General features: G+C 58.1%; 1 protein-coding gene across 6 annotated transcripts in view; it reads left to right on the plus strand.

Annotated features, from left to right (window-relative positions):
* The window catches only part of MAD1L1 (mitotic arrest deficient 1 like 1), a 237983-nt gene that overhangs the window by 110427 nt on the left and 104030 nt on the right, over positions 1–23526 (plus strand). The window lies entirely within an intron of this gene.

Raw genomic sequence — 23526 nt, forward strand, 5'->3', positions numbered from 1 at the left:
CCAGAGCCTGTTGGTGCTCGCCCGCGACGCGAGAGTAGCCTGCTGGCGGGAGTCTGCACTCCTTCCTGATTTCAGGCAGCGCAGCCCCGCGGGCGAGGGCACAGCTCCGGCTCCGTGCTCAAGTCCAGCGTACAGTTCCAGGCTCCGTGCACTGCGCAGTCTGGGCATGTGTGTGTGTGTGTGTGTGTGTGTGTGTGTGTGTGTGTGTGTGTGTGTGAGAGATCAGAAGGAGGGAGACCGTGGGGATTTCCAGGTTTTTCTGAGTTTCCTGGAGGTGATCCGGGCAGGTGGTCCTAACAGCTGTGTCCCCGGTGGGGGCAGGCTGAGGGCTGGCCTCTTCTCTGTGGACGCCCTGCCAGTGACTGGAGAGCCCTGGCCCGGCCACTCTGGTTGAGTCATGCTGAGTACAGAGGCACCACCTTGTTTGTGAGACCCTGCAGCCTAGGGAGGTGGGCACATCGGTGTCCCATCGGTGAAGGGTCTGCTCCTGCCTTGCCTGCCCTGTTCTGAGGTTTTCGACGGTTGTGTCTGCGGTGAGTCGAGGGGGATCTTTGGTGGGAGACGTGTGGCAGGCCCCTCTCCTGGGCCTGCTGACTCCCAAGTGAGCAGGACCATCTGGTGATGAGCAGGCGGCGTCGTCTTCCTGGGCCACCTGCTTCTGTCTCGTCACCTCGACATTGGTGCTTTGTGGGGGGCGACGGACTGATCTTTGCCTATCAGAGCCGTGGAGACATGCCCCTGCTTCAGTGTTCTAACCTCTTACACGTGGATGTGACGTGCAACACGGCTTGATTTTGGGTGTGAGCGAAGCAGGCTGCTGCTGCTGCTGCTGCTGCTAAGTCACTTCAGTCGTGTCCGACTCTTTGCGGCCCCATGGTCTGCAGCCCACCAGGCTCCCCTGTCCCTGGGATTCTCCAGGCAAGAACACTGGAGTGGGTTGCCATTTCCTTCTCCAATGCATGAAAGTGAGAAGTGAAAGGGAAGTCGCTCAGTCGTGTCCAACTCTTCATGACCCCGTGGACTGCAGCCCACCAGGCTCCTCCGCCCGTGGGATTTTCCAGGCAAGAGGACTGGGCGAAGCAGGCAACAAGACGGTTTTCCCCGTTGCGAGTGTCGTTACTCCAGCACCGTTTCTGGAACGACCCTTCGTCCCCCATGTGCGGTCTGGTTGCCTGAGTTGCCGGCCTGTGGTGGCCGACGGGCAGCTGAGCTTCTGCAGCTGGTCCCACCTGTCCTCTGCCAGCGCCACCGTCTTCACTGCGGCGACTCGGTGGGGCTCTGATACCTGGCGGTAAGCTCCAGAGGGATTACCGCTCTTGTCTCCGGCTCATCCTGGTTCCTTCGCTCGTCCTTATATGTTTCAGAGTCACTTTGTCAGTTTACACACACAGAGTCTGCTGGGGAATGGTTGGGATTACAGCAAATTTACAAAGAGTTTGTACATCAGTTTGGGGATAGGCAGCCCCTTAGCATCATTTCATCTTCTCAACCAGAGCGTTGGCCGTCCGTCCCTTATTTGGGTCTTCCTCACGCTCTCGGTGGTGTTTGCCAGTTTCTATGGTGGCGGTCTCGCTCCCTGTTAGGTACCCTCCCCGGCACGGGTTTCCTGTACGGCAATGCTGCCTCTCAGGGTGGTCCTCCACTGTGTGCGGCCCCCCGGGCCCCCAGGTGGGAGCAGCCCCCCAGGAAGCCGCCCCCTCTGCACCGTCCTCGCGCCTGTGCGTTCTCGCGCCCGACCCAGCGCTGCAGCCTCGGGAGCAGGGCGGGACGCGGGGCTCCTGGCGCCCGGGTCTCCGTCGGGCCTCAGGAAGCCCCGGTAGCTCACCGGCACAGGCCGCCCATGCGCCGTCTGTCTTTGTAGACAGTCTTTGTTGGATTATGGAAGTCCCCGTCGAGCGGTCGTTTTCTAAGCGCTTTTATCACCAGTGCCTACCCCGTGAATTTTGATGTGGGTTATTTTTATTTTCCTGTTCAAAATATTTTCTCACATCCTCTCTCGATTTGTAAAGGCCGACCTTCAGGCGAGGTTTGCACATTCCAAGCTCACAGCGTAGCAGATGGGAAGGCTGGAAGGGGATTGAAAGGGCCCAGGCTCGCTCACTCTGCCCTTTGCTGAAGCGCAGGTTCTTGGGGGTGGCTGCCATGAGCTGGGTGGGCAGGCTCAGCGCTGGGGTCTCCCTCGGGTTGGGGTAGAGCAGGCAGGCAAAGCTCGATGAAGCCAGGGCACAGCGCCCAGGAGAGGAGACGTGCTGGAGCCTGCTGGTGGGTCCGTTTCACGACCGTTAGAAAGAACACAGTGTAGACCCCCAGGAAGTCGTGACAACAGGGGAGAGGTGCACGTCACCAGCTTCCTGGGGCTGCGGGGCGGTGACATCGCAGATGGATCCAGTGCAGCGGCAGGCCCAGGACTGATGTTCACGCAGTGTGTGCTTGTGTGAGTGTGTGCATGTGTGTGTGCGAGTGAGCACGTGCATGTAGGTGAGAGTGTGTGTGATGCTGTTGTCCTCACAGAAGCCCTCCTCAGGACTCGCTGCCACCATGAAGGCCTCCTTAGGCTACAGCTTAGCCCCCGGCCTTCCATCCCCAGCCCTAATCTAGGCTCCACCTCTGGGAATTTGGCATTCCCAGGACACTGTGTAACAGCAGTCGTCGAGTCTGTGCCGTAAACTGCGGATGATCAACATGGCGTAGCTTTATCTTTTAGAGTGGCTTAGGTTTTCAAAGTGAGGTAGGCAAGAGAGTTCCCGTGTCTTCCGCCGCCCGAGGCAGCCCTCCTGATGGCTCCATGCGCTGTGAGTGGCCCGCGGTCCCGCTGGGAAGCTCTGCGCTCCGTGAGCTGAGGCCCGCAGCCCACGCCCGGGTAGCCCTGTGCCAGGCCCAGTGGCTCTGGCCGGAGCTCGCTGCCGGTGCGCCCACCGCAGGGCGCTGCTCTCTGCTGCCTCGTCCCTGGACCCCAGCACTCCCGCTGTCTCCGTCGTTGCGGTTTCCCCAGAGGCCGTGCAGCTGGAGTCTCACAGTGTCACCTCTCAGACTGGCCTCAGTCAGTGGTGAGCGTTCAGGAGCCTCGGTATCCTCTCTTGGCTTGATAGCTCCCTTCTTTTTATCACTGAGTAAAATCCACTATCTAGATGGATCTGCTTGTTTACCCCTCACTTACTGGACGTCTCGCTTGCGTTTCTGAAGGCTTTCGTGTGGGCCTGAGTTTTCACCGTCAGTACCGGAGCCGTGTGGAGAGTGTTTGGCTGTGAGTGCGTTTGGTCCCAGCGCATCCTGCAGGCGTGGTGGGCCCCTGCCGCGTGTGGCTTTCATGCATCGTGTCTTCTCCCCTTTCGAGGGAGCCCTGGAGGCAGGGGTGTTTCCGTGTTGCTATTGAGGGCCCTGAGACTCGGGGCAGGCAGGCGGCGTTGCGGCCGGGAGCAGTGGGCTCTGCTCTGGTCCCCGCCTGGCCCTCGGCAGTGGCCGCTGGCACCTTCAGCATCTCAGGTTCTGTTTCCATCACGCCTGCGCGCGGAGCCAGCGGGGCCTGGGCTGCGGCGCTCAGGGGCCCCCTTCCACTTTCCCGTGAATGGTAAGGGGCCAGCGAGGACTCGGGGGCTGTGTGGTGTGAGCAGGCCTGATAAGCACCGCCCGGCCCCCTAGGCATCTGCGGGGCCCTCAGCAGCAGCTGCCCTGTTGCCTGCACGCCCCCGAGGCGGGGACCTGCCCTGCAGCTGCCCCAACTGGCCGGGCCTGAGCACTGCCTGTGGCTACCGCCCTTGGCTCACGCCGAGGCCTCCCGCCTGGGAGAAGAGCTGAGCACGTCTGTTTCTCGTGCCAAAGAGCAGAAAGGCCACCAGCCGCTTCGGATCACACGTCTCCATGCTTCTCTCACACCCGTCCTCGGCCTTGACAAGCTTCCTAATCTTATTAGAAGGGTTTCTCTCCTGTGCCTCCTCTTCTAATGCTGGGAATTCTTGGTTTGGGGAGCACAGGAGGAAATACTTAAGAAGCTCAGAACCTGCTCCGTCTTCTGAGAAGCAGAATCCTCTTTGTGTGTCTCTGGCGTGCTCTTTGCCGCCCACCGAGGCTTGGATCAGGGGTGCCGTGCCCCTTCCCCGCTTCTACCTCAGGAAACTGCAGTCTGAGTGGGGCCGGGATGCTGGCGGGATGGAGGTGGTGGCTTGGGTTGGTGGCTCTGGCAGGGCAGGGCTCCTCTGGACCCCGTCCCCTGCCCTCTGCCCATGACCCTGTCCCCAGTTAGGGGGGGTCCCGGGACTGGGGCATGGCTGTCCTGCCTGGGCGTCTGAATGCCGCTCTGCTCCCCGACAACAGTCTGCACCTGGGGCTGGCCTTCCCCTGAGGCCCCCTGGGCCTGGCTGCCCGAGGACCGGGTCACGCTCTCCGCCCAGGAAGGGCGCGGCGCAGCGGAGCTCGCCTGCTTCACGTTCAGGCTCAGGTTCAGTCTCTGCTCTCTTCTGAGTGCCGCCCTCTGAATGCTTTTCCCTGCCCCCAGATGAGCCCCGCGGAGGGCCATGAGCGCCAGCCAGCCCCAGCTGAGCAGGACCCTCTCGGCTCCAGAATTTAATTTCACGTGTTAAGATATTGTCCTTTCAGGCTACCTTTCCAGGCTGACGTTTCTAGTATATCCATTTAAGTAAGAAGTCCACCTCTTTTGTTATGGGAAAATGCCATTTGCAGAGTTATTAGAAAGCCAATCTTGTCGGCAGTATTATTGCATTATCCCACCGAGGGGGCAGCTGGACTGGGTCGTGGCAGGAAAAAACTCCAAAGAGAAAAGCAATTTTAGGAAATATAATGAAATCAAAACAAAATGCCTTTCATCTCTCTCCAGTTTGAAGATGTTTATTAAGATAGATTTGTGGTCGCGTGGGAGAGGGGTGCTCTGGGTGGGCGGGGGGCCTCCGTGGCCTCCCTTTGAGAGCCCCGTCCTGCAGGCCGCGGGCCGTCCGGCTCCATGTCGCTGTGCTGAGGGAGCACGGCTCCCTGCCCCACCGTGCCGACCCAGGTGCCCGGGGCTCTGCAAGCCGCAGGCTCTGCAGCAGGCATGGTCCCCGGGGGACCGCACCCTGGGCTCGCCTGGCCTCTGGAGGCAGCCCTGGCGGGTGTGACCCGGAGCCCTGCTGGACGCTCCATGGACACTCCCAGCCCAGCGCAGCACCTGCCCCCAGCCTGCTCCCTGGGGAAGGGCGAGCGGCTCGGTTTGCAGGAGTGCCGGCCTGTGACCCCGTGCCGTGAGGAGGATGCACGGCTGAGCCAGGATGGCCTTAGGTGGGACTCCGGTCACACTCGGCTTTGGTCGCAGGCCCCGCCCCCATCTGTTTGTGGGACTAGGAGGGCTTGCAGTCCCTGCCGCTGCTCCTGTCTGGCCGGCAGTGCCGCACGGGCGAGGGGCTGGGAAGATGCCCTCCTGCCGCCCCCGTGCCCACCTCTGTCCCTCCCGAGAGGGCAGGGCCTCTGCCCTCGGGTGCCCCAGCAGTGGGCACATAGCGCACACGTGGGACCTGGCTGGCGCCCAGAATCTCGGCTCAGCGTTAAGTCCCTCGTGTGACAGACGAGGAGGCCACTTGACCGGAGCCCCAGGGGACGAGGGGCAGCGTTGCGGCCGGCCGTGGCCTCCTCCCACTTCTCACTGTGCGAGGGGGTCTCTCTATCGCCTCCCACACCCCCCAGGCAGCCCCCACACCCCTCCGGGCTGCCATTGTGCAGGGAGTGGGACCGCCTAAGTGCGTCCAGTGAGATCTGCTGTGACTTAAAAACCCGGGTGCTAATTGCTCCCCCAACAGTGAAGGTGAGCAGAGCAGCTCCCGGCAGATGGGGGCGGGGGAGGGTGAGCGTGGCCGGGCAGGTGTCCCGGGGCTGGAGGCCAGAGCCCCAAGGATGTCAGTGCGTGGGTGGCGTCCCTCTGACTGTGTGAGCCCTGCCCCTCCCCGCGCCCCTCGCCCGTCCTCCCCCGGGGCTCCTCCCACGGCCCCTCCTGGCTGGCTTGCAGCCTTGCTACAACCGTCACAGCCTGTGCGCCAAGCCCATGTTAAAAGCACCTGTGTGACCCATAGTGATGCCGCGTTCAATAATCAAGTGTGAGTACGTTCATTTTTAAATTAAAAAATAAAGTGACGTGAAGACTAGCACGAGTAGAATTCCCACGGTTTCCCCCTCCCTGAGTTGCACTGCGCGCCCCTGGGTCCCGGCCCCTGTGGTCACGCTGGAGGGTGCTCCGGCTGGGGGAGGTGCCTGGCCGCGGGCGTCGCTGCTTCTGCTTGGACATCTCACGCAGCGGAGCCAGAGGTGTTGGCGGTCCACACTCCTGTCCCCTGGGCCGGGCCCTCGCTGAGCTCGGCGCCCGTGGGGCACGGGGCTTGGCCTGTGCCTCCGCTCACACGGCGTGCAGGGCCAGTCAGGCAGGAACCAGAGTGCTCCGCAGCCCGGCCTCGCTCCTCGGTGCCTCTGTGCCGCCTGCGAGGCTCCGGTTCCCCGAGGACTCCCGTCCTTTGAGGGTCCTGAAGACAGTTTCCAGCACTGAGTTTTCTGCGGAGCCCCGCACACTCACTCACCGTGTCCCTGTGCCCGTCTGCCTGTTCACGGCTCTGGGAGATCCCGCGGGACGGGGGTACCCCACGGGCGGGACCTGTAGAGGTGAGCTTGCAAGTGCTGGACGGGCCCTGTTACTCCGGTCTTGCTGTTTATTCCTGGGTCTTGGTGTGGACCTTGTGTTTCTAACCTACTGTGATAAAATCTGCTGTCAGTTTATTGAGCCTCTGGCTCTTTCTTAAACGTGACCCCGAGCGTGGCACCTCTGTCTCCATTTCCTCACCGGCCAGAAGGCCGTGTTCTTCGCTCTGCCTCCCCGGCGCCCCCATCTCAGGCCCTCGGCAGGGGGCGTCTCCAGGGCAGGGCTCTGGCTGCGAGGGGGGCCGCCTGCCACGCGGCCTGGGTGCCCTCCCGGCCAGGAGGGTCTGCAGCCTGGGAGGACACGGCTGTCCTGTGTATACTTCAGATCTCCCTTGTTGTGGAGACCTGTTCTCCTTTTAATTCAATTTCGAAGAAATCCAAATCTTTGAATAACCTTCATCCTGAAAGGAAAGGAAGTTGGCTGCAGGTGAAAATTGATGGTCATGCTCAAAGACATGGTTCCCTGCCAGGCAGCCTCTCGAGGCTGCTGCTAAAAATAGCCACGTGCCTCGCCGGGGGCATTTGACTTGTCGCCAGGCCGCTCCGGGTGATTATCGCAGGCGCTGCAGGTGCCCGCAGCGCCCTCAGCCGTTCCAGCCCGGGCATGTTCGCCCTCGGCTTGCGGAGGCCTGACGGCTCCTTCCCTGCCCGCTCTGGGTCATCCGGGTTCTGCTGCCAGGCTGTGAATGCGGAGGGACCACGTAGCGCCTTCCCCCCGTGAGGCTCCCGGGGTCCTCTGTCTGGGCCTGGGCCCTCCCGTCACTGTCATCGGCTCCCGGCTCCTCGCCCCTCTGGGCTGCCCCCATCAGGCAAGGTGCCGGTCCCGGCTCTCTCTGGGCTCACCCCGATGTGGGCCTGGCCGCGCGGCTCACCGAGAGCTATAGCAGGGCAGGAGGCGGCGGTCCCGCAGGGTGTCCAGGGAGAAGGTGTGCCTGGTCCTGACGGGGCCCTGCTGCACCCGGTCCGGCCTGTGCTGGGCTCTGTGGCAGCCCTTCTGCAGCAGGCCCCGACTACTGCCGTGGAAGCCTGCTTTTCCTCACCAGACTCTTGAGGGGCTTGGAGACCCAGCAGCTGCGCCTGCAGTGGGCACTGCCCTATGCGCCTGGGCGGGGAGGCTTCGCTCCACGCTCTGTTCTGGGGAAGAGGAGCCTGGGACTGCGGCTCAGAAGACAGCTGGAACCTGAGCTCTGTCCTTCTGGTACCCTCTGCTTCTCACAGCAGGACCCCCCACCTTTAACCTTCTCTTCCTCTCCAGGAGGCCGAGGCGGGGGGCCTGCCCCAGAGACTGATTATGGGAGCCAGTGCTTTGAAAGTATGTTTTACCTGTAAACCAACATTCACAAAAGCGTGGCAGTGAGTTCACCAGACGCTGACAGTGGGTTCTGCTATCGTGACATTGGGTTCCTGAGAACTACCTGGCTGCCAGTTACCCACACCACTCCAGCACCTCACTGGTGACGCAGTGCAAGGGCGGGAAGAACCTGGGGATGACGGTAGCGCAGTTCCACACGTGACCAGTGATTGAGAAACGGACAGAGACCACAGTGAACGCAGCACGTGGCCTAGACGCGACCCGCGAGGGCGGGGTGCGTGTGGGTGGGCCGGCTTCCTACCCGGGGTCTGCGCCCTGCAGGCCAGCCCCTGCCGGTTCGTCCGCAGTGCTGGAGAAGCCCGCACCTTCGGGCCTCACCCCGGGCTGGGAGACAGGCGTCTGTCCCCGCGTCGTGTTTATCTTCCTGGGAACGTCTGCCCTTGCCTGGTGCAGGGCCTGGGGCGAGCAGGCGTTTGGTGCCTGCTGAATCATCTTGTTACCTAGTTTTCATTAACTTTTACCGTCTAAGGATCATCTTTGAAAGTCGTGGAAACTCTACGAGCTAGAATTTGCAGGTTCCTTCTTTGTGGAAGAGGAGTCTTAGCTGGGGAAAGTTGAGGAGTTGCAGTGGGGGGGGTAGGTCGTGTCCAGGCAGGTGTGTCCGGCTCCGCACAGAGCCCCCGCCCCCACCCTTAGGTCATAGCCCCCTCATGTCTGGGAGGGTGGGCCTCTGAGCATGTGGGTTCTTGCACATGTGAGTCTGTGCGTGTGTGCAGGCGTGTATGTGTGCGTGTGACTGCACGTGTGAGTCTGTGTGTTTTCATTCTGGAAAGCTGGTTGAGTGCAGTTAGGCTGCTTTTCCCACGAGACCCCCTGGAACATGAGGCCAGCCTGGCCACTGTGATGGTGCTGGACAGCGGTAAGATGGACTCTGCGTTTACAGACCCGGGGTGTGCTCAGCCCAGAGGTATTAAATACCATCCATCATCAAATGAAAAACAGTCAGATGCAGGGAGCATGGTTTGGAGTCTGTATTCTTTTGGTTAATTTCGCCCATAAAGACCCAAACTGCCGCCCATGAAATGCCGTGGAGGGGAGGAAGAGCTTCCCGAGCAGAGCCGCCCACAGCAGGCTTGCGGGGTTCCTCCTGCAGAGTTCCTCGTCACCGTGGTGGACGGTGTGTTCGTGGTGTGAACACAGCGTTACACACTCTGCACAGGCTCCTGTGGCTGTGGCCGGGGTGGGCGCGTCTTTGGGTCCCTTTCCGGAGCTCTGGTGTGTGCTCTGCTGGAGGTCATTTCCAGCTTTGCACGGGGTCTGGAGAGTGGGGGGCCAGGGACTCGAGGAGGGGTTGGCAGCAGGCTGCCCGCCCAGGAGGGTGGGGTGTGGTGAGAGAAGCGCTGCAGCTCCTCTGGGGCTGGGGACCCTCTTGCCAGTGTCCCTCAGCGTGGCTGAGGCTCAGTGTCCCCACCTGTGAAGGGGGTGCCTGAGGGCGAGGGCCTGGGAATCGCAGCGAGCAGCAGGCCCGGCTGGAGGGGAGCCTGCCCGCTCCCAGCCCCTCCCTGTGCTGCAGGGGGTGGGTTGGGGCGCCAGAGGATGAACGCTCACTGCTCCACGTCCATCTCATGCTCCCCACGCTGGGAGCCTGAGGCCCGGGACAGGCCTGGGGCCACCCGGTGTCGCCAGGAACTAGCCTCCGCGAGGCGTCTGCTGGGACGGAGCCGGTCCGTGGAGGGATCTGCTGGACCCCGTCCGGCCGTGCCCCCAGCCTGCTCCTCCCATCTGCACCGGGCGTGTCTCGGGGCTTCCTTGCAGCAGACGGGGCCTGTCCCTCCCCGGTGCAGGCCAGGGGACGAGCTCTGTGTCTGGACGGCTCTGCCGGGAGCAGGGACTGTGCAGGGGTGGCCGCGTTGCCTTGTGGCCGCTGCTCCTGGCCATGCTGCCGGTGACGATGTGCACAGGCGCCGTCGGAGGCCTGGGTTCGAGTTTGGACTCTGCCAGCCGTGGGGCCGGGGCAGACGCTCCCCTTGAGAGGCACAGCTCAGCACCCGTGCCACCCCAGCCTGGCTTTCTTTGCCCCTTGTGGTGGGCACAGGCCATGCTCTTCACACGATGGAGGTGTTTGCAGGCCTCCCTTCTGCGTGTCTTCCCAGTTTCCTGGAGCAGTGAGCTTCGTGCCTGCCTCCCCCACCTCCACCCCCGCCTCGCTCGAGGGAGCTTGGTGAGCTAGAGCAGCGGGGCGGAGGCCTGACCCACCCAACCCCACCCACCCAACCCGGCCCTGACCTCCCCCACCCCCCACCCCGCGGTCTGCACTGCTGCCTCGCCCTCCCGGCTCTGTGAGGGGTAGCCTGGGGTGCGTGCCCGTCTCTTCTGGGCCTGTCTTGGGTTTTGAAAGCACCGTCCCAGTGTGTCTGTGGCCCAGCCGCCTCCTTCCAACACAGGCCCCGGTGGCTTCCCAGGCATCTCGCCCCTGTGGGGCCAACCCTGAGTGCCTGTGGGGTTGGAGGCGGAGCGTGTCTGTGTGCTCCTGGTCGGTCCTACTGGCTGCTGCCAAGTGCGTCCGGTCACGGCCTTACCGGGTCTGCAGCCCGCCGGCGCTGTAGGAGAACGTGGATGGACGGCAGGGGCCTCCTCAGCATGCTGCCCGAGCTGTGGTCCCTGCCCTGTGGGCGGTGCGCAGATCGTCTCCCCTCAGACCTGTGCCCCGCGGGTGACCGCCCCCGCCTCCCCGGCTGGCAGGGCCCCGTGCACCAGCCCAGGCTTCCATCCGGGCACCACCTCCAGACTCTGTGACAGGCATGGCATGGCCATTTCTGGGCCGAGTACCCAGATGTCCCTCCCCAAATGGGCCTCTCTGACCACCCTCTCCGTGCGGGGCTGCAGGGATGGGGCTCCGGGCTGTGGTGAGGGCCTTCTGAGGAGGGCTGCCAGGGCAGATCGCTGCCTGGATTTTCCGAGGATTAAAGTTAATTAAAGAGCTCTTCCTGCTTTCATTTCCTTGAATCTGCCAGCTATTTACATGCTAATGCAGGCCCTGCCGGAGGGAGAAGAGAGGCGTCAGCTCCAGGCTGTTATCCTGCGAGTGAGCCAGCCCTAGTTTTTGTATTTATGTTGTGTCCCCATGGGTTGTGAGAGGTGTGCGGATTCAGACACTTTTGAAAGTCACTGACTTGGTCTTTTCTTAAAAATTATTTTCTGAACTGTCTTTTGGCTGACTCGAGCTTTCTTCATTAAGGCTACATCTTACATGCATAGTTGAATACATTGTGCATGGTAATACCTTTACATAAGCGATTTTATAAATAAAAAGAATTTTATAAATAAAAAGAATGCGGAAAGTAGGGACCAGAGTTTGTTAAGTCCAGCGCTGTCTCCGCTGGGAGCCTGACTTGGTGGTGGTGGTAGCTTTCAGCTCAGGGGTCAGCTGCTGCTGTGTCCGCTTGCTGGTGAGTCCACCGACTGGAGGGAGAGAAGGCGGACTGCAGAGAGTGGGGCGTGCGGAGAGTGAGTGTGAGGCGCGTTTACCCGCGCTGGATGGGAGGTGTGTGGGGCGGGCACCCCTTTCTCTGGGCAGTAGAGATGACCGCCAGCCACGTTGCCAGGGCCCCCTCTGACCCGGGTGCGTGCCCTCTGACCTCTGGGTGTGGTGGTCTTGCTGGCACAGAACTGGATGCCTGTGGGGAGCTTTGGTGGCGGGGGGCCGGGAGAGTGGGCCCCTGGGCCGTTGTCTCCCTCGGCCTCCCCCACCCTGGGGGCCACGTTGGTGATGCTGTTCTGCACCTTAGAAGTAATACCCTTCTGTTGGGAGGCCTGCACTCCTCTGGCAGAGAGGGTTCTATGATCCGATCTCAACGCTCCCAGCGCCGCCTCGTCCAGTTTAATCCTGCAGGTGTGACTGTCACCTGTGAGCCAGGAGCCGAGCCAGACACCTGCTGCCACTGAATCGCTCCCGCTGGTGTCTGCCGCAGTGCCCGGCACCCCGAGGTGCTGGCTGTGTGGTCGTTGGCTGTGTGGACGATTCTGTTTCCAGGAAGATGGAAAAGACACGCTTCTCCCCATTTCTTTTTTCTTTTTCTTTTTTTATTGAAGGATAATTGCTTTACAGAATTTTGTTTTCTGTCAAACCTCAATGTGAATCAGCCATAGGTGTACATGTATCCCCTCCCTTTTGAACCTCCCTCCCATCTCCCTCCCCATCCGGCCCCTCTAGGTTGACACAGCCCATGTTTGAGTTTCCTGAGCCACACAGCAAATTCCCGCCGGCTATCTATTTTAAGTACGGTGATGTAAGTTTCCATGTTACTCTCTCCATACGTCTCACCCTCTCCTCCCCTCTCCCCAGTCCATAGTCTGCTCTCTGTGTCTGTTTCTCCATTGCTGCCCTGAAAATAAGTTCTTCACCATTTTTTTAGATTCGGTATGTATGTGTTAGAATACAATATTCATCTTTATATCTCTGATGCACTTCACTCTGTATGATAGGCTCTAGGTTCATCCACCTCATCAGAACTGACTCAGATGCCTTCCTTTTTATGGCTGAGTAATATTGCATTGTGTGTATGTATCACAGCTTCTTTATCCATTCATCTGTCGATGGACATCTAGGTTGCTTCCACGTTCTAGCTATTGTAAACAGTGCTGCAGTGAACATCGGGGCACGTGTGTCTTTCTATTTTGGTTTTCTCAGGGTATATGCCTAGGAGTGGGATTGCTGGGTCATACGGTGGTTTTATTCCTAGTTTTTTAAGGAACCTCCATACCATCTTCCATAGTGGCTGAATCAGTTTGCATTCCCACCAACAGTGCAAGCGGATTCCCTTTCCTCCACACCCTCTTCAGCATTTATTGTTTGTAGACTTTTCGATGAGGGCCTTTCTGACCGGTGTGAGGTGATATGTCGTAATTTTTATTTGCATTTCTCTAATAATGAGCGATGTTGAGCATCTTTTCATGTGTCTGTTAGCCATCTGTATGTCTTCTCTGGAGAAATGCCTGTTTAGGTCTTTTTCCTACTTCTTGGTTGGGTTTGTTTTCCTGGCATTGAGTTGTATGAGCTGCTTGTATATTTTGGAAATTAATCCTTTGTCAGTTGTTTCTTTTGCTGTTATTTTCTCCCATTCTGAGGGCTGTCTTTTCACCTTGCTTATCGTTTCCTTTGCTGTGCAGAAGCTTTTAAGTTTAACCAGCTCCCACTTGTTTCGTTTTGCTTTTGTTTCCATTACTCTAGGAGTTGGGTCGTAGAGGATCTTGCTTTGATTTATGTCATCGAGTGTTCTGCCTATGTTTTCCTCTAAGAGTTTTATAGTTTCTGGTCTTTCTTTTAGGTCTTTAATCCATGTTGAGTTTATCTTTGTATATGGTGATACAAAATCAGTACACAGAAATCTCTTCCATTTCTATATACTAACAATGAAAAATCAGAAAGAGAAATTAAGGAATCAATCCCATTCACCGTTGCAACAAAAAGCATAAATAGGAATAAACTTGCCTAAGGAGACAAAAGAACTGTACACAGAAAATTATAAGACACTAATGAAAGAAATCAAAGATGACATAAACAGATGGAGAGATAATGCATGTTCCTGGGTAGGAAGAATCAGTATTGTGAAAATGACTATACTACCAAACACAATCTACAGATTCAGTGTTATCCCTATCAAATTACCAATGCCTTTTGTCACAGAACTAGAACAAAAAATTTCACAAGTCATATGGAAACACAAAAGACCCCGAATAGCCAAAGCAGTCTTGAGAAAGAAAAATGGAGCTGGAGGAATCAAGCTTCCTGACTTTGGATTATACTACAAAGCTACAGTCATCAAGACAGTATGGTACTGGCTCAAAAACAGAAATATAGACCAATGGAACAAGGTAGAAAGCCCAGAGATAAACCCGTGCACGTACGGGCACCTTCTTTTTGACAAAGGAGGCAAGAGCATACAATGGGGCAAAGACAGCCTCTTCCACACACGGTGCTGGGAAGACTGGACGGCTGCCTGTGAGAGGATGAAATTAGAGCGCTTCCTAACACCATACACAATGCTAAACTCAGACCCTGGATGTCGTGTAGAGATGAGAAGGGTGGAGGCCCAGCCTTGGGGCTTGCGGAGCAGCTTGTGATGTGCACTGCCGGCTCAGTTTCAGGTCAGCTGCCGGATCGGCCAGAGGGTGGGACAAGCCCGCTGCCCCTACCCAGCCACAGCACCGGGCAGGCAGCGGCCAGGCAGACCTGACGTCTTCTGTGATAACTGGGAACCCAGGAACTGCAGTTAAAGTGACAGATGAGCCTGTGGTAGGAAGGAGGGCATACAGGGAGACATCAGCCAGCAGGGAGATGGAGATGCAGCGGCAGAAACGGGCCCGTGTGTGATAGGGAAGCCCTGGAAGAGAGAGTTCAGGGCCCCCGGGGAGAGCGTGAGCCTCCTGCCCAGGGTCCTGGCAGAGGGGGCGGAGCAGGCCAGCTGCAGGGAGGTGTCGGTGCTGGTGCAGTGTTCCACTTGTGATGGGTCTCTTCGGCTTTTTACTTCTTCTGCAGTCAGTTTTGGAGGCGTGTGTCTGCTGGGAGTCTGTTCATCTCACGCAGGCTGTGTACCTTCTGGAGTCCGGTTGCTGATGGAATCCCTTCGATACTTGTTCCTCCTGTAGGGTCTGTGGTGCTGCCTCACCTCACATTCCTCGCTGTGGTAACTGGAATCTTGTCTCTTTTTCTGGGTCAGTCGATCCAGCTACAGCTAAAGCTTTATCAATTTTATTGATCTTCTCAAAGATCCAGCATTTGGCTCAGCCGATTTTCTCTCTTATTTCCCACCTCCCATTTAACTTATTTCTCCTCTTGTCTTTATTAATTCCTTTGTCTGCTTGCTTTGGGTTAACCAAGCAAACTGCAAAAGCAGTTGGGTGGGAGAAAGATCACCTTTTCCATAAATCGTGCTGCAGCACTTAGACATTCATAAAGCAAAAAAGTGAACCTTTTGTACAAAAATTAACTCCAGGTTAATCACAGACTTAAATGTAGAACGTAGGCAAAGAGTTCTTAGACTTGGCACCAAAATGCAGTCTGTGGAAGGGAGATTTAGTAAGTTAGACTACAAACTTCGCCTCTGTGGAAAACCCTGTTAAGAGATGGAAAGACAGACTGAGAGGATATCTGCAAACCGCGCGCTTGAGAGAGACGCGCGCTCAGTGCCGGACGGTGTATAAACAAACACCCGTTAGAAAGCCGGCGGAGGACACCCCCAGGCCAGCGGCCAAGACCGCACTCTCAGTGCAGGGGCCCAGGTTCGAACCTGGTCCAGGAACCAGGATCCCAGATGAAAGCAAGGGAAAGGGAGCATCGCTCAGTCATATCCTGACTCTTTGTGACCCCGCGGACTGTAGCCCACCAGGCTCCTCCGTCCGTGGGATTCTCCAGGCAAGAGTATTGCCATTCCCTTCTCCAGGGGATCTCCCTGACCCAGGGATCAAACCCAGTCTCCTGAACTGCAGGCGGGTTCTTTACCGTCTGAGCCACCAGGACCCCACGTGCTGTCCTGTATGTGTCCTGTGTGACAGCTGAGACCCGGCGCAGCCCCTTCAGGAGTCGGGCAGCCTGACCCTGCCGGGGCGTCCACGAGCCTGGACTTGAGCCCTCCATGAGGCTGCCTCGCGTCAAAACCTGGGATGGAGGCAGCTCGCAGCTTCTGCTCGGCCTGCAGAGCACTTAGGGTGGGGCTCCCTGTCAGGCGCTTGGTCTCCATGTTGAGAAGTTCTCGTTTTAAATCACTGTGAGCCGTTTGGGTCGTTCCATGAGCGCAGTGAGCGCTGGAGCGGCAGGGTCACTGCCCAGAGCAGCCGGTCCTGAGCTCGGGGCTGTGCTGGGCAGTGATGCCCTCAGGACGCCGTCCCGCCTCGGCCCCACTGCTGGGCTCAGCCTCCCGCTTCCTGCAGCCCTGGGCTCCGAGCTCCGCCCTGTCGCTAGTGACCCGGGCAGGTTCTTATCCTCAGTCAGCTGGGGCCCTCTTCTGGGAGGGGGCCTGGCACCTGTGGGTGTTCTGGACGCAGGCCGTGTCTCGCACCCAGCTCTCCCTTGAGCAGGAGTCACCAAGTGTCACTGCACTGCAGGCCGCGCGGGGGCCAGTGGAGAGGGACGCGGGGTGAGGCGAGGTGAGAGCCCCAGCCGCCTGTGTCCCCGCCCCCAAGGCTCGGGGCATCGTGCAGGGTTGGGCGGCCGTGCCCCGGGCCCTCTGACCCGCCCCCAAGGCTCCGGGCATCGTGCAGGGGTGGGCGGCTGCGCCGCGGGCCCTGTGGCCCGGCCTCCATTCCGCGGGGAAGGAAGCGGCGGGTGGAGCAGGTGGGCCGTCCCCCTGTGGCCGAGCTGGCCTGGCCCACGAGGTGGCCTGTGCCTGCCTCACCTGGCCTCACTCTCCAGCCTGTCATTTCCACCTAAGCTGAGGCGGGTGGCCTCTGCGTGGTGTGCAGTGCTGCGCGGGCTTGGGGGGGCCACAGCCCCCTCCCTGGCTGGGGCCTGGCGGGGCGGTGCTGGCGGCCCTGGCCCCGTCCTCCCATGAGGGGTCCCTGCGCTGAGGCCCTGCTCTGGGAAGCTGCAAGCCGGTCAGGGTGGGTGCCGGGGAGGCGTGATCTGGCTGACATAATGAATGGACTTGGCCAGAGAGCAGTGTGCAATCTGGGTCGGGGGCTCCGGGAGGTCGCCCTCTCCCGCCTCCAGTAGGTGCTGTGGAGCTTTTCATCAGGAGGGTGAAGTTGCAGGAACACGGCCGCTGGTGAGAAGCACGGAGACTCACAGATGAACCAAGGCTCGTCCCTCCCCCTGCGACCCACCGGCTCCTGTGGGCTTGGGCGGGGGGGCCCCGGACAGCGACTCTGACCTCAGGTGGCTGTGCCCGGCGGCGCCGTGAAACCGGGACCACAGTCCTTCCCGGAGGGGGGCCTGCGAGCGGACTTGGAGCTGCCGCCAGGCTGCACGCACGCTGAACCTGGGGGTCAGAGCTGCCTTTCTAGTCTGGCAGCCCTCGCCTCCAGGGGCCTGCTCTGCATCTGATGAACTGTGAGCGATAAGACTGTCGTGGAATGAGGCTGATGGACACAGCAGTGAAGAAGGAGAGGCACCTTGGGGGCGGGCTGGAGAGCCAGGGAGGAACACACTCCGGCCCTGGATGGCAGAGGCCCGGGAAGCTGCTGAGCGCCAAGGTCAGGGTCTGCCTGCTCCAGCTGCCCTGGAGCCCAGCTGTGAGGTCATGGACATCAGAGCTCATTCCAGCGAACCAGCCCATTAGGGAAGGTTAAAAACGCGTGTCCTCCATTTGCTGTGACCAGGGCGATGTCTTACTTGTTTAGGAACCATTTCCATCAAGCACAGATGAATAGTTTTTGCCACTTTTAAAGGGGTTCCGCTGCCTCTTGTGAAGCCCGGCTCCTCCAGCCTGTCCTGGAGAAGCGTGTTGGGCAGCGCGTGTACTGCGTGAGCCTTGGCGGTAGGGAGAGGCCGGCGAGACACGCACGAGGGGATTCTTCATTCGGGACTCACTGCTTCATTTATTCAGGCTACTCCAGGGAGTGAGTAGGACTGCCTTCTGTTAAAATTACCCTCTGATCCACTCGTCATCCACTAGACAGCCTTTTCACCCAGGTAACTGGAGTTGCTGAGTTTCAACTTCTCTGAAAATATGGCCATGAGAGCCTTTTTTCCCTCCAGCCTGGGTTGAGCCGCGTCTCTGGGGGCGTCTCCTGTGCGGGTCCTGAGGTGTGACCCCTGCTGCAGGGGCGGGGCGGGGGGTGCCCACGGCCATCTCCCTGCCTGCTGTTCCGGGCCCTCCCTCTTGGCCACGGCGGCCTGGAGGGTCGGGACTGGATCCTTGGCTCCCCAGGGAATGCCAGGGCTAGCACCGTCCAGATGACCTCAGGCCCCGGGAGTTGGATTTTCTCGGGAGGAAGACCTGGGGACCTCAGGCAAGAAGTGCCAGCCCTTTCCCAGAGCCCGGTGGGTGTGGGCCGGCCCTGGCTCAGTTCAGGGAGGTGGCGGTCGGCTTCTGCTCCGTGCTTCCTCCCGGCCCCGCTCTCATCATGATAATCACGGCTCCCACAGCACCTCGTCTGGTCTCCGGTGTCTTCCTCCCTACTCCAGACATGCAGGCCTTCCCCTCCCGGCCCTCCTTCACTGAGCGGCGTGACTCCCGGGAGCCTGGCTGGAAGTCCGCGTCCCCTGCGGCCTGCCCTCTGCCGTGCCGCGCCTTCGGCCGTGGGACACCTTGGCCTCCGTGCGAGTTCTTCCTGCTCGGCAGGCATGGGTGGGGAGTTGGTCGTGGGCTGGGGTTTTTTTCCGAGAAGCTGTGTGTGAGTGTGACTGTACAGCCAGAACCTTGCTTCTGAAATTTCACAGGATCTTGTATTTTTAATACTTCTATCAGCTTTCTATCAGCGCGTGCTGCTCGGGGAGCATGGCCTCCGCGGGTCTGGAACTTTGTATAAGTGTGCTGTGCAGCGGGTGCCCGCTTGTGCTGCTTTCTGCTGCTCAGGTTCGTTTCTGTGTCATGAATGTGCCACCCTAGAGCTTTTCCTCCTCCTGTTGACGGGTGCTCGGGTTGCTTTCTCGGCGATGGTGACTGATGCCGCCGTGACGTCTTTTCACTTGTCTCGCAGTCACACACACGCACAAGTTCTGTCTGCACGTCCCTGGGAGGCTCCATCACGTGCTCACCTGTGCAGTTGGGGTCACACAGCTGGCCGGGGGGCTGTGACGGCTGCAGCCTGCGGCAGGGCACCGGCATTCCGGTGGCTTCGGTCTTGCTCACACTTCGCGTCGTCCACGCTGCCTCACACCCTGCCGTTCCCGGAGGGCCAGCGCCTCCCGTGTTTGCAGCCTGTTGTGCCTCCCAGGGCAGGCTGAGCGGGGACGCCCCTCCTGTGCTGATGGGCCGTTTGGAGATCCACTTTGGTGAAGCCCCCTCCAGATTCACTGCCCTCCGTTTTTTCTCTTTCTGGCCTTTTTCTTCCTGATTTGTAAGAATTCTTTGTATATTCTGCATCCTAGCCTTTTATCAAGTATTTGTTTGCAAATGTCTTCTCCTAGGCTTTCCCTCTAACTTAGCAGAGCTCTTAATCTTGACAAGGTGTACTCTCGCGAATGTGAAGGTTCCTTGACAGTTACCGCTTTTTGTGGATTCTCTGTTTAAGGAAGCTCTGCTGCCCCGAGACACTGAGGCGTCTTTCCATACTATTTTCTTTAACACTTTGCTTTTTCACACATAACTTCACAACACAAGGCTTCACCGTATTTGGCAAGCTTGGTTTTCTGCCCACAGGAATATTCAGTTGACTCGACAGCATTTATTGAGAAGATTGGCCTTTCGGGCTCCTTATGTGAATCTAATCGCCCCTCTGTGCAGGGCTGTCCCTGCCCGTCTCTCGCGCAGGAACCACGCTGCTGTAATCCCTGGGACTGCGGTCTGGTAGGGAGCCCGCCCTCCTCGCCAGCCAACTGCCCGGGCCGACTACCACCCTCCCCATCTCCACGTCGAGCTTAGATCTCGGCCTGTCAGCCTCCACCGATAAACCTGCCGAGGTTTTACTGGGGGTACAGCGATTAAGTAACATCTTTATAGCGTTAAATCTTCTGATCCATGAACCTGTTTATTTGTCTCCACGTTTTTAGGTCATTAATTTCTCTCAGTAGTGTTTGCAGAGTTTTCTGGGTAGACATCTCATCTCGTAGGTTTTTTGTTTTTTTTTAACGAAGATGTTATAAATGGCATCTTTTCCAGGATTCCCTCTTGGAACCCCTTTTGCCGGCATGTAGAAATGTAACTGAACATTGGGTGTTGACTTTGATCTGGCAGCGTGACTGAGCTCCCTCGTTTTAATCATTTATAGTAAATTTTCTTGGGCTTTCCACCTTCACGATGTGTCAGTGACTGTTAGTAGCTTTTCGTTTCCTCCTGATTTTCACGCCTCACTCCGCTGCTCAGGATGCCCGGTGCTGGTTGGAGCGGGAACGTCAGTAACTCTGCTTCTGTTTCAGTCCCTTCCCCTGCCCGCCCCCATCATAGCCGCAGACTTAGTGTGGGAATGTGTCAGCCCACAGAGGGTCCCCTTTCCTCCTCGTCTCTGAGGGGGCTTCTCCATCCTAATGTTTTAATCCTGAATAGCTGTTGAATTTTAATCAGATGCTTTTACTGCATATATTGAGCCGATCATGGTTTTTTTCTTTATTCTGTTAATTTGGAGAATTTAATTAATTGGTTTTCAAATGTTAAAGCAAAACTGCATTCCAGGAATTAAACAAACTTGTCTGTGGACTGTCCTTTGCAAGTAATGCTTTATTTGTTTTGCTAATAAGCAGTTCAGGGATTTTGCTTCTGTGTTTAGGAGAGATCTTGACAGTTTTTATTTCTTACAAAGTTTCCTTAGCAGGTTTTGGTGTCATGGTTTTTCTGGCTTTATAAAATGCGCTAGAAGGTTCTTTCCCTTCTTTGTAAGAGTTTGTGTGAGATTGGTGGTATTTCTTTCTTTAAAGTTTAGTGGAGTTCACCAGGAAAGGCATCCAGACCTGGAGTTTTTGTTGGGAAAATTCTGTACTGGGGCTTTGATTTCTTTTAATAGCTTTGGAAGTATTCAGATTTTCTTTTTATTCTTGATTCAGTGGTGATAAGCCTTTAGGGAAAAAAAAAAGGATTGTCTATTTTATCTAAAATTTAAAATTTGTGTGAAGTTCAGTGTATCTTGTTAGATTTTAAAATATTTCTGTGGTCTGTAGTTATGTCTTCCTTTTCTGCCTCATTATTTGGTTATTTAATCTCTCTCTTGGAGTATCTCATCAAGGCTCATCACTTTTATTAATCATTTGGATGAACCAGCTTTTGGTATTATTGACTCGGTGCTCTGTGTATTCTATTTCATTAATTTCTATTTTTATATTTACTGTCACTTTGTTTTTCTTGTTCAGACTTTCTCAGTCATATGTGTAGTTGATTGGTTTTATCTTTTTCTTCTAATACATTCATTTAAGGATGTAAATTTAGATGCAGAGTTCAGCATTGATATATTGTATTTTTCCTATTTAGTTCAAAATACTTAGCAGTTTCCACTGTGGCTGCGTTTATATGCATCTGTTACCACCAGCATCTCCACGCGTCCGAGGGGCCCTTCTCCTTCTTCCGGAAGGCGGTCCTTTAGCGTTTCCCCTCGGTGCGGCTGTGTGCTGAGGAATTGTCTGAGTTTTTCTTGGTTTGGAAATGTTTTTATTAAACTTACTTTTGGAGGACCTTCTTGCTGGGTGCAGACTCGGTGGGCAGCGCCCTGTGGCCGTCCCTCGCTGTTGACGCTCATCGCCTCTGTTCAGAAGCGCACTGTCCTCGGACGCTGTCGGCTGGCCTCACCTCCTTTGCCGTCTGAGCCGTGTGCCCTGGCGTCCTCCACGGCCGGTCTGGGGCTGCAAGGCTGGCCTCTGAGCGGCCTACGTGGAGTTGCCTCAACCTCGTCCCCGGGTCTCCATGGGTGTGGACCCCGATGGACGCAGGAGTCGCAGCCGCAGAGCATTGCACACACGGTGCGGTCCACAGGATGTGTGCAGACCCTCTGCCTGTTCGCCCAGGGCCTTCTCCCTCTGTCCCGCCCAGCCAGGCCTGCTCACCCCCCAGCAAGTTGTCTGGTCTTTGAGACCCGAGGTAACATGAGGCCATGTTACCCGAACCACCGCGTCTATTAGGAGTGTGGGGCCATCAGGACCAGCTGTTCCCTCTCAGCCTGGAGCTCCGAGGCTGAGGGCGGAACAGGGTCGCGGCCCCTGCCTTTGCGGCTGGACGTGGCCTCTGCTCTCCCAGCCCCTGTGGGCGCAGCAGGCCTGGCCTGGGGTGTGGGGGCCTCGTCCATCCCTGCCCCTCCCCCGCACCCTCAGCTCGTCTCTCCCACAAGATTGGGGCGCACTGATCACGTGACCAGCAGGGTGGCGAGGACACCCAGGATTGTGGGTCTCCAGAGAGAGGCGCCCCGCAGGGGCCAGTCTCTTCTGCACCCGGAGGGTCCGCCTGGCCCCTGTGCTGACCTGTGTGTTCAGGAGTGAATGGCCGCACTTGTTCAAGTGGAAACCAGAGCGCTTTACCGCACGTGGACTCAGTCGTTAAAAAGTCATTATTGGATCAAGCCAGCACAGTTCTCCTGACTTCGTGACTAATGACAAAACAGTTTCTGTAAAAGGTACAAACAGCAAACTTTCAATTTTGAGTCTTCTTCTTTGATAGCCTGGAGACGTAACAGAAGAGAACTGTGGCGAGAGGCGGCGTTGTGGAGATTTACTGGTCAATAAAGGCGACGATTACCGCTTGTTTATGAAAGGAAAGCCCTCCCGGCCCTGGCCCCCACGTGCCCCACCGCTCTGTGATGATGACTCTGTAACCAGCTCGGAACCATAAAAGTCGATGGGAAGATATAGGATTTCAATAAAATTATGACAGTCGATAAACCGTCCTGTTGGAAACAAATTTTCCACGGGTGTGTGACCGGTTCCAGTTGGATTTGTAACTTTAATTTCTCACTTATTGAATTTTTTGTCATCACCTAATGATGAAGTCTGTGCCGGGGTGATGGCCCAGCTGGAGGCTCCCGAGACCGCTGAGCTCAGCGGGCGAGGACCCGTGGGCCCCGAGGAAGGCAGCGTGGAGGTGAGCGCCCACCGTCTCCAGTCTCACCTGAGGAGCGGCCCAGGCTGGCCGGGGGGCTGCGCGGCGCTCAGGGTGCAGGAGCATCGGGGCGCGTCTGTCCTGGGCAGGCGGGTCGCCACTCACGGAAGCACCAGTTAAGACGACGTGGGCAGAGCGCCTGTGGCCTTGCCCCCCAGTCTGTTCCAGGTCTGAGAACGTGCCTCGGGGCCGGGGCCAGTGTGGGCTGGCCCTGCAGCTCGCCTGGTCGCTGCCCTGGAGGGCATGGGGGCTGCAGGGGCACCAGCAGAGTGTGGAGTGAGGTTGCCTGACCCTCCCCAGCGGCTGCACCCGGCATGGCCTCAGGGACGCCGCACCCGTGAACACGGGTCTGTCTGCCCGTGTGGACGGGATCGCTGCTGTCTTTGTGAGCCTCACGGGCCCCAGGGCCGCGGCTGGGCGCTTGGTCCAGGACAGTGTTGGTCATCCCGGGCAGCCTGTGAGAGCCGCTGATGAGGACAGAGGCTTGGGGCCGAGGAGCAGAGCTGGGACTTGGACGTGGTCTCACGGGCACATCCTCCCAGGTTCTGCTGGCTCAGGCGGAGGCCGCCCGGCTGTGCGTCCTGCTCCCCAGCGCGGCCGGCACACTGCGGCTTCACCCGCCAGAAACACCGGCTCTCGGGCCCCACCCAGACCTGCTGGAGCTCTAGGGACCTTTCACAGCAGGCGGGAGCATTGTGCAGCGGTGTCCCGTGAGCCTGCTGCGTGCAGGGAGCTGATTCTCTTTACTTATGTCGCCCACGTGGGCCTCGTTGGCGACGGCTGGGGGCATGGGGCGGGAGGAGGCTAGGTGCCCGTGCCCAGCTCCTGCTCAGGAAGAGGTCCCCCCTCCACACTCGCCCCAGCGTCAGGCCC

The sequence above is a fragment of the Bos taurus genome, chromosome 25, assembly GCF_002263795.3.
Source record: "Bos taurus isolate L1 Dominette 01449 registration number 42190680 breed Hereford chromosome 25, ARS-UCD2.0, whole genome shotgun sequence".
NCBI lineage: Eukaryota > Metazoa > Chordata > Mammalia > Artiodactyla > Bovidae > Bos > Bos taurus.